Source organism: Penaeus monodon, unplaced genomic scaffold, assembly GCF_015228065.2.
Source record: "Penaeus monodon isolate SGIC_2016 unplaced genomic scaffold, NSTDA_Pmon_1 PmonScaffold_126, whole genome shotgun sequence".
In the NCBI taxonomy this organism is placed as follows: Eukaryota; Metazoa; Arthropoda; class Malacostraca; order Decapoda; family Penaeidae; genus Penaeus; species Penaeus monodon.
In genome coordinates, this window is record NW_023641489.1 from 35,309 (window position 1) to 47,358 (window position 12,050).

A 12,050-nucleotide genomic window follows, 5' to 3' on the forward strand; every position below is an offset into this window, starting at 1 on the left:
GGCCTTTGTAAGATAATTAAAAACGTCCCCGAATAAAATAGTTCCCTCATACGTATTTTCTTAATGTATACCCCATGCTCTACCTTGTAGCGTAACTATTACCCCGGGCCTTTGACAAATTCGTGTGAATAGCTAAAAGCATTTCGCAACGACAGGTATAGTAGATCACCGACGGAGAATCGGGGGGGAACTGCGTCTGATGACGGAGCTGGCCACGACATATATGTGTGTGTGTGTGTGTGTGTGTGTGTGTGTGTGTGTGTGTGTGTGTGTGTGTGTGTGTGTGTGTGTGTGTGTGTGTTGTGTGTGTGTGTGTGTGTGTTGTGTTGTGTGTGTGTGTGCGTGTTATATATATATATATATTATATATATATATATATATATAGATATATATATATATATATTATATATATATATATATGCAGACATACTGTACATCTATATCTATATATCTTACACACACACACACACACACACACCACACACACACCCACACACACACACACACATTATATAATATATTGAGTGATTATATATATATATATATATATATATATATATATATATATATATAATTGTGTGTGGGTGTTGTGTGTGTGGTGTGTGTGTGTGTGTGTGTGTATATATATAAATATATATATATATATATAATATATATATATATATATATATATATATATATATATATATTATCATTAGGCTTAGTTAGGTTAGGTTTAAATAATGATGGATTACATTTACTTAGGTTGGGTTAAATAATGTAACTTAACCAAAGCTAACGTACCCTACCCTATCCTAACTAAACCAGACCTAACGTAACTGAACCTGAACTAACCTAAACAAACATAAGCTAAACTAACTTAACGAAAACTAACTAAACCTAACCCTAGCTAGCTAAACGTGAGCTAACCAAACTTAACCTAACCTAACCTTAATCTAACCTAACCTAAACCAAACTAAACCAAATCTAACCCAATCTAAAAACATAACTAAACCTAAACTAATCTAACCTAACCTAACCAAACCTAACATATTTAAGCTATAACTAAACCTAACCTGATGAGTAATCTCACATAACCTTGCCTAACTAAACCTAATCTCACCGAAACGAACTAAATCTGACCAAAACTAGCCCAAAACTAACCTAAGCTATCTGAAGTAAATGTAAAATATTCTAACGTAACCTAACTAAACCAAATCGAATTTAACTTAAGCTTATCTAAGCAAACGAAAGCTAACCCATCTTAACTTAATCTAATCTAACCAAACCAAACCCTACTATACCCTAATATAACTAAACCTAACCTAATCCATACTAACCTAATTAGATCAATCTAACCGAACCTAACGAAACCTAATTTAACATAACATAACAGGACAAAAAAAACTAATCCTATTCTAATCTAATACAACCGAAGATAACTAAACCTAACCTAGCCTAACCAAATCTAACCGAACTAAACTTAATATATCCTTAACTATCCTAACGTATGCTAAACAAATTAAGCCTATGCTAACATAAAATAACATAATCTATCCCAACTAAACGTCATCTAACCTAACCAAGGCCAACCTACCTAACTTATGTAAAACTAACCTAACCTAGATAGATGGGCCGGTAAGAAGGCTGACTAGATAACTAGGTAGGTAGATACGTAGGTAAGTAGATAGAAGTGTAGGTAGGAAGGTAGGTAGATAGCCAATTATCTAACTGGACATAAATTATACAAATATACATACTTATAGACACAGAAACACATGCACATATAAATAAATAAATAAATGGATATATATATATATATATATATATTATATATATAATATATTATATATATATATATATATATATATATATACACTGTACATATACACATACATAATATGTATGAATACATATCTACCTATCTATTTATCTACGAATCTATCTATCTATATAATATGTGAGTGTATGTATGAATGTATTTATTTATATCTATGTATATATATATATATATATATATATATATTATAATATCTATATATTATATATATATATATATATTATATATATATACATACACACACCTAATATATATAGTACATATATGTATATATTTTTTCATAAACATGTGTGGTGTGTGTGCCTCTGACCCCGCCCACCTCTCATGCTGGCTACACCCCCAACAGCACGAGGCTCTGCTCCCTCGGCGACTCTCTTCCCTCAGCCACACCTCCACTGGCACTAAGCTCCGCCCTCACATAGAGGCTCGACCAATGGCATTCCAAGGAGGAGGGGAAGTGGGGCTCGAAGAGGAAGGAGGCCCGCCATTGGATCCAGCGGAGTCTTCTCCCATTGGCTGGAACGACGACGCTGCCTCGAGGCGCAGCCGGAACCTCGAAGGAACAGAAGAAGGGAGAAGCGATCCAAATAAACGACGCAATAAGGAAAATGAGACAAAGAACAAACAGAAGACGAAAAGGGGAAGAAGCGATCCAAAGAAGACGAAGCAATAAGGGAAGAATGAGACAAAGAAAAAGGAAAAGACGAAAAGGGGAAGAAGCGATCCAAATAAAATGGAACAATAAGAAGAGAATAAATTAATTGTAAGAAAAAAACAATAAATGAAGACGATAAAAGTAAGAATTTAGAAAAAAGGAAAAAAAAAAAAGAAAGTGAAGAATTTTGAGAAGCATAAAAATAAGATTAAAACATAAGCTGGAAGGGAAGCGAAAATCAATAATCTGAGAATTGATTGCAAAAATAACTAGAAATATATAATGAAGAATGAAATAACATCTACGGTAGTAAAAAAAGAAATAGATAAAATAAAGGAGAAATTGAATAATGATAAGTACATAGTATCAATAATAAAAAAAAAATAATAATAATAATAATAAATACAACACTAAAATGATAAAAATATAAATAAATAATGAATACAATCAGGAAAATGATAAGTGAATAAATAACAGATACAATAATAACAATATATTTAAATTATGATGAAACAACATAATAATCAAAAATTATTATAAAATATATTAAATAAACAATAAATGATAATAAATATAAACTTATTCGCTTATCATTATCCTCTCCTTATTAGTGGGGATTAATGAGTGTAATTAGTGCCCCGGGTGGATCAAAATCATCTGCTGAATGGAGGATTAGACATATATCCGTAATGATAAATTAACAAGCAAATTCATTGTTAACTGAAGCAACTGTGTATCATCAATCAACCAATTACGTAATTTCAGTTGACTGAAATCAAACGATTCAGTTATATAATAAACAATATAATTATCAATTTCTAGATTTATTCATTTTAACTGATTAGTCATCATGTTAAATAATAAACTCGAAGATCACAATATACAAAAAAATCAGTAATAAAAAAATGACTGTCTCTAATACAAGATGGTTTTCATGCGAGAGTCAAAAGGAAAAATACATCAATATGGCAACCAGAATGACAGAATGAATACCAGAATGACAATATGGCAACCAGAATGACAATGTGGCAACCTGAATGGTAACATGACAACCAGAATGGCAATATGGCAACCGAAATGAAAATATGACGATCAGAATTACAATGAGATGAATGACAATGTGGCAACCAGAATGGCAATATGGCAACCATAATTATGACAATAATTTGGCAACAAAGATGACATGACAACCGGAATAACGAAATGGCACCCAGAATGATATGACAACCATAATTACATGACAACCATAATTACATGGCAACTAGAATGACATGACAATATGGCAACCATAATGACAGTATGACAACCAAAATGACAGAATGGCTACCAGAATGACAATATACGTCATTTTCTGAAGTTTTCATTGGCTAGGATTTGTCGCTGTTTGCTTAACAGTCTAATCTGCTTATTTGCCAGTAACTGCCCATTCTCCATGGTGTCCAGTTCTTAGTTTTTCACACATGAAGCATTTATTATCATTTCGGGTGCTATGCGTTGTATCTTTCAGTACGTTAACATAATTGCTATTGCGCCATCTAGTGGACACATTCAGAACAGCAGTTTCTTTCATTGAAATTTTGCTGCTAATTTTAACTTCATATCATCTCGCGGGCCGTAAGTTTGACACCTCTGGTCTAGGAAGTTCTACGGATCATCTTCAGATTGAGAAATCGGCATTTATTTATCTATTTTATTTATCTTATTTATTTATTATTTTTTGTGTGTGATCTCACTTCATTCATAATATATTTATACGAGCATTTGCTGCGGAGCGCGTGTGTCTGTTTGTGCGGAAATGTATTTGGCGAGTGTGTGTGTGCCTTTGATTGTGTATTATTTTGCGTGAATGTGCGTATGTGCATTTTTGTATGTGTGCATGTGTGTATGCGTATTTATGTTTGTGGCTGGGTATGCGCATGCCTGGAATAACGTAAATGCCATTGGTATTAGGCATGAACAACAAGGTCCCTTTCAATCAATATGTGATTCCACTGGTAAACTGATAGGTAAATCGATTGGTTGCCTGACTTGACAGACTAATTGACTGATTAGCGTGTGGCTTGACTGGCTTGGTGATTTTCATTTCTGGTCAATGATATAGTTTACATATTATACACTGTATCTATCTGTTCATCTCTCTCTCTCTCTCTATCAATCTGCCTGTGTGTGTGTGTGTGTGTGTATTTGCGTGTGTGTGTATTTGCGTACACACACACATACACACACACACATACACACGCACACACACACACACACACACACACACACACACACACACACACACACACACACATTCATGCTAAGGTAAACACTACTAATGAATTTCCCTTTCCTTTCTAAGCAGTGAGTTTTCAAACTAGAATTAACATAAATAACTTGAACAGATTCCAGGGCCTTGCAGTGGTAAACTAAATTTATCAGAACTGCAATACGTAATTAACACAACTGTCAAAATTATTCACGTACAGATACACCATTAAATATAATGGAACAATAGACTGATCCCTTTTTTGGACTTACCATGCTCCACAAAAATATTGCATGGAAAAATCCAACGCTAACTATGCCACAGTACAGTAATTCCTGGAATCCCAAAACCTATACTACAGTTTTTGTTTGGACTCTAACTTACCGGATCCCCCTAACATATTACATGAAACAGAATCAACGCCAGCTATGTCACAGTATAGTGAATCCTGGAATCCTAAAATCTGTACTACAACTTTTTGTTAGTTTTTCGTTCGTCTATCTGTTCATTTATTACGCTTTCCTTTTATGTGTGATTTCATATTCCAGTTGACTGCGGACTTAAGGTTGTAGTGGATAAATCAAACTCCGTAGAGTTAGAGATGTTGGTTTGGTAGCGTGTTACCCAACTACAGGTAATGTCCATGTGGCATATTTTGAGGATGATTCTCGGGTGATTTGAAAGTGATCCCGTAGTCACAATTAAAAGAAAAACAATAAAATGACATCACTGGCTGACTAAAAAGGCAACATAAAAAAGAGCATCCATAATATACATTTATTACGCGCAAATCTTTCGAACATAACCAATTCGCAAGATAACACACCATACTTGAGACAACAGAGGCAACCCGCCACAGCACGAGAAGCACCAGTCAGCCAGCTAAAAATCCAATGGTCTTGTCACCAAGATAAAAAGCCTCTCCCACTGCCCGACCTGGCTTGTTTCTTTTATACTGGTGGCTTCCCGCGCTTAGTGACGTTTTTACCCATAATGCAGTTCAATTGATTTATTGAATAGTGTATGGTGAGTTTAGAATAAGTTTAAATATACATAAAAAAGGTGATAAAACTATACAAAAATGGGCACATAAAATAAATGAAGGACAATAAAGTACGAAAAAGTGAAAGGCAGGGATCCGTGAGGGAAAACGGGAAAACACAAAGAGAAAAACGAGAGAGAAACAAAACTAAAGGTGAATTAGCCGAAGACAAAAGGCAAGAATAAGGCAAGGTAAGTATAGAATATAAGGTAAGTAGTGTATAAGTAGTGTTACGTGCAGTAGAAATAGTGTAGATGTATATGTAGATCACGGACCAATGGGAAAGGTAAGTCAGAGGGTATAAAAAAACACAGATTCATTCTTATTAAAAAAAACACAAAAACAGCAAAGCCACGTCATCTTGCAGGGCAAAGGAGTCCGTAGAGTTCCTATACAGATTCGTAGCGTCAGGGGAACAGGCGGCCCGGAAGCCTGCGGGGTGACCCGCCTGATGCCAGGGGAAATTCACTACAAAGGTTACTTTAGTTAAAAGGGTATTTTATGTCTGATATCATAATCTATGTGACTGTGTAAAACATAAATATTAAAGAATGACATACACACCCGCGCGTGAGCGTGCAGCATCAATCCATTTCAAGTTCTATTATTATTGTTATTATTACTATTATAATTATCATTATTATTATTATTATATGCTGATATATACTAGGAATACTAGGTTCCATTACTGTGCTAAATAAGTTTGTAAGGTCCCAGTGCTCATCAAGAGTGCCACAGTAGATAGAAACATCATAAAAGAAACAATACCAAATTACGAAATCATTAGAAAATGACAAGCATCATCTGTTCCAATACACACAGGATGCCGAGTAACAGTCCCAAATCGCATGGGTATTACAGTTTTCCCTCAAGTAGATTCGCTAAGGAACAGCCAAACCGCCAGTATGTAAACACAGTACATCACAAAATTAGGTAGGTTTAAACATGGTCACCATAAAATGACAAATATAATCAGCCACTTGACAGAAGATCCGCCACACAACTATGCATTAACAAAGCGTAATTCAAGCAATGGCACCTCAACCCAGACGCTGACCCCGAAACCCTCTCATAAAAACTAAAATCACCTTTCTATCTTCCTCCAACCCTAAACTCCATCCTTACACATTCCTACATTATCCTAAATCCTCCACATCACCTGCCTCCTTCCCTAAACCCCTCTGCTGCAAGCCTACAATTTATGCACATTATAATGCATGGGCTTATTGTAATGGAGTTCTCATTCAGACACTGTTCAAAAGTTTGTATGTACACGAGTATGAGTGAGTATACACCTGTGCACAAGTGCACAGGTGTATGCATGTTTGTGTGTATATGTCCATGTGTGTGTGTATGCAAGAGAAGAAATATATATAGAAGCCAGCCAGCCCAAGTCAGTGCTGGTCCCAAGCCCGGATAAAATAGAGAATGGTTACCTAAAAGGTATCACCGGCACTCTCCGTGGAAAGGAACTGGGGACCCTACCACGTACTCACTCCAAGAGCATCATAACATAAAAACTACAATTAAGTATCATGCTGTGACCACGGCGGCTCAAACATGAACCTACCGTTTAAAAAAATGTGTATATATATATATATATATATATATATATATATATATATATATATATATATATATATATATAATATATTTTATATATTATATATAATATATATAAAAATTATATATATATATATATATATATATATATATATATATATATATATATATATATGCGGATATGTGTATATGTATGTATACGGATGCATATGTGTAGATGTGTGTGTATATGTATGTGTATATGTATATATGTATGTATGTATGTATGTATGTATATATGTATATATGTATATACCATCATCATCATCTTCATCATTATTATCTCACAAAGAGACCACCTGCTGGACAGGGTCATCCACAGGGAAGTGAGCTAGATGCCCATATAGCCTGAGATGGTAATCCCGGATTATGCAAGTAACAGGTCCATGCCAGTCTCATGGTGTAGCCGTCAGTTGGACACATGGTCCTACCAGTTGTACCCCATGATACGGTGAAGAGACTTGTTACAAAATTTGTCAAGCTTGGTCCTTCTGCATAGGTACCAACATCTCCAAATGCTCTTGTTGTTCAAGTTCATGGGTCCTGCTGCCAGCCAATCCTTCTTGATCTGACAGCCTAAAGGGATGGAAGTTCTCTGTGACTTCAAAGTCCTCACTGCAAGTATGGATCGACTGAACAGGTTCCCCTAATAGGCCCCTAAAGTCCTGAATCTTGGTCTTGATCCAGGAGACCCAAGGGCTTCGACTCATTGCTAAATGCATCAAGACCCTCCAGAGACTCAGATAGGATAGCAACATAATCTGCAAGTCAAGGTGTGAGACCTTGATATTGCCCAGTGGTGCCCCACACTGACTTTGTCTAGTGGCTCTGCCCATCAACCAGTCCATGCAAGTGTTGAAAAATGTTTGTGCAAGGACACAGCCTTGCTTCACCCCTGAATTAACAGGGCGAAGTTTGACAAGCCCCCCCCATACTTTACCAGTAACTTTCAGTACCGGTATATTAGCTTGCTATTAGGCCAATTATCCGCGTCAGATTTCTCCTAAGTCGCAGAATCTCCATAGCGTTCCCGATGCACCAAGTCAAATACCTTCTTGAGGTCGATGTAGGCTGCAAGCATCCATGACCAAAGTCCAATGGTGTTTCACAATTACTCAAAGCGCTAGGATTTGGTCTATTGTGGACTTGCTAGGAGTGAATCTAGATTGCTCCTGTCTCTGGTGCCTTATTAGGTGGTCAAGGATCTGTTTCATAAGATTGTGGGCGAAAACCTTGCGTGGTATACTGAGCAGTGTAATGCCACGGTAGTTGCTACAGTCCCAGCAATTCCTTTCCCCTTTCAGAGAGGGATGACCATGCCCCTCAACAGGTCAGGGGGAATGGAGTGGACTACCAGATAGCAGCCATAGCAGCCATAGGTTCACCCCCAGCCTTTAGCAGTTCAGCAGGGATATCACATATCCCACTTTCCCACTCTTCAGCTTAGAAATCGCCATCCTAACCTCAGTTAGGGGAGGAGGTTCCTCACTGATGGGTGGGTCTGGTACAGTTATTGTGATATCACTTGCATCCAAGCTGACTGTTGGAGGGTCTACCTAGTACAGCTGCTTAAAATACTCAGCCCAACGTTCACGAACCCCAACATGATCTGAGATGACCTGTCCATCCACTGAGCAGACTGCAGTCATCTGCAAGGAGGGCTTAGAGTTCAGCTTTCCCAAGGCTTGGTAGGCAGGGCAAAAGTCATTTACCAAGTAATGGCCTTCAACCTCCTCAGCAAGATTCCCGATGAACTGTCCCTTCTCAGCAGTGTCCAAGCCCTACACACCAAAGAGCGACCCAAGTCCTGATTACGATTCAGCCCGCCCATGTGACATGCTTCAATGGCCTCCAATGTCTCCAGGGAAATGAAATTTTGCCTTGCCCTCGAGCATACGCCAGTGGACTCCTGAGCTGCTTTGAGTGTTTTGTGTTTGAAGGACTCCCACAGAGCAGCTGGTTCCATCAGGTTTTCAAGTTCCATGAATCGAACAGAGACTGCCAAACATCTATCTATCTATATGTGTATGTGTGTGTGTGTGTGTGTGTGTGTGTGCATGTATATATGTATTGTGTATATATATGTGCATGTACAGGTGTTCATAAGCATATGTATGGGTATATTTATATGTGCATATATAGTCATAAGTTCATGTACGAGATATGTGTGCAGGTGTGTGTTCCCATATATGTGGGTGCATATACATATGTATGCGCATATGTCTATATATATGTAAATGCATGTGCATATGTGGGAGTTTGTGTATAATGTAGAGTATGTTAGCATATCATATACTTAGGAGTATATGTAAAGATATATGCCTGCATGTGCATATGCACAAAAATGAACATATGCGTAGTACTATGTCTGCAATAGGCGTATATACGCATAAATGAAATCAGTGTGTAAAATATAATCACACATATAAGCACTTCTGAATCTCAAACCCATGCTCACGGGGCTATACCCTGGTGTAGTGAGCAGGTACGTGCATTGTTGACTCTATACAAATACCAGCAGTACTAGAAGCTATTCGAAGACAGGGAATATAGGAGGTATATTGTAAAATATAGGAAGTTATATAAGAAGATCATCAAGCAACCATCAAGCTCCACATGGAAACCAATAAAATACTGAATAAAAAGCTGTTAGACAGGGTGAACCTATTTCACTAAAACCGTTTACAGCTTGACTTGAGGAAATATTCAAGAAGCTGGAATGGAGCAAAAAGGATATCAAAATAAACAAACACCTAAACAATCTAAGATTTGCAAATGATATTGTTCACTTCAGTGAATTTACAAATGAAATGCAGCAATTAATAAGCAATCTGAATAGAAAAAGTCTGATTTAGGATGATCATGTTCAACAAGAAGTTCAATTCGAGCAGATACATGTATAAGGCTAAGTGCTAGAAGTAGTGGACAAGTACATATACCTCGGGCAACTCGTACATTCAAACACATCTAGCAAAGAGGAAATTAAGGATGTATCAGTCTAGGTTGGAGCACCTTCGGCAGACACAGTAGCATACTAAAAGGCTCCTTAGTATGCTACTGTCCTGAGACAAACAACAATGGACAAAGAAAGTAACAGACTGGGCTATAGATAACATAAAGAGACCAAGGGCCATGACGAAATAACGAAATTTGGGGTTCAAGGTTAGAAACAAAAAACGCAAGACAGACAAATTTGGAAAAGATTGTGAGAAGCTTACGCCATGCAGTGGAATGATTCAGGCTAATGATGATGATATATAAATATATACATATACGTATATACATATCCACACACACACACACACACATACATATATATATATATATATATATATTATATATATATATATATATATATATATATATATATATATATATTTTATATATAAGCATACACATACTTTATATGTGCAAATGTATGTGTATGTATAGATGTGAATGTATAGCCATATATCTATATATATATATATATTATATATATATATATATATATATATATATATATATATATATATATTATATGCATATTATATATATTTATATATATATATATATATAAAAATATATATATATATATATAATATAGATATATATATATATATATATATATATATATATATATATATAATCTATATATATATATATATATATATATATATCTATATATATATATACTATATATATATATATATATAGTATATATATATATATATATATGTATATATATATATCTATGTATATATATATATATATATATATTATATATATATATATTATATCACATATCTATGTATGTACGTGTAAGTATGTGTGTCTGACGGAGTTAACAATATCGGCCGCTCTCTCTCCATGACCAAGAAATTTCTACAAACTCTCCTTGTTCACAGATCGCTCGCTGCTTCTCCTGTGTCGATACACCTTCGAGTTGAGAAAAAAAGAATTGTAGACTCAGTGAGACGTTGGGCGAACAACATTCTTCGTGGGTCCGTCACTGTTTGTTCAACTCACGCTCCACATCGCTGCTGCTAGGAGGGAGAGCGAGAGAGGATCGTTCCCTTCCCTTTAAAGCCAACAGGGAGGGACGGAGGGAAGGGGAAGAGGTTCCTCTGAGGAGGGTTGGACAGGGCAGGGAGTAAGACAGACAAATTAAAAATCAAGGCATAAATATTATATTCTAAGTGTATAAAATTATTGCATAAACATTATGCATAATTAAATTTTATTAAAAATATTAGTCTCCCTAAGGAAACTAATAAGACCCTCTATGTCACAATCCTCCCCCAATACATTCTTCAGTGTATATGGGGGAGACAAGTACATACGTCTTTGGTCTGAGAATGTTGCACATCTTTCCACTACATGTGCGATTGTTAAGGGCTCTTGGCATCCCTCACAATGTGCTTGATTTTTAGCCATCATCGGCCCATGAGTCAGTTTTGTGTGCCCGATTCTTAGCCTTGTTAATGCAACTTCCACTTTTCGGTTGGGATGGATGCTAGTCACCCAACTGCCAAGGTCATCTCTAATCTCTCGCAGTTTATTTCTGGAGATATGCCTCCATTGTTCCTTTCATTTATCGCGAAGACAACTCCTGATGCTGGGTTTCAGGTCGGTGTGTGGGAGAGGAAAACAAGCATCACAAGGCTGAGCGCAGCTGCCCTGCTTCTGACGCTGTCTTCCACT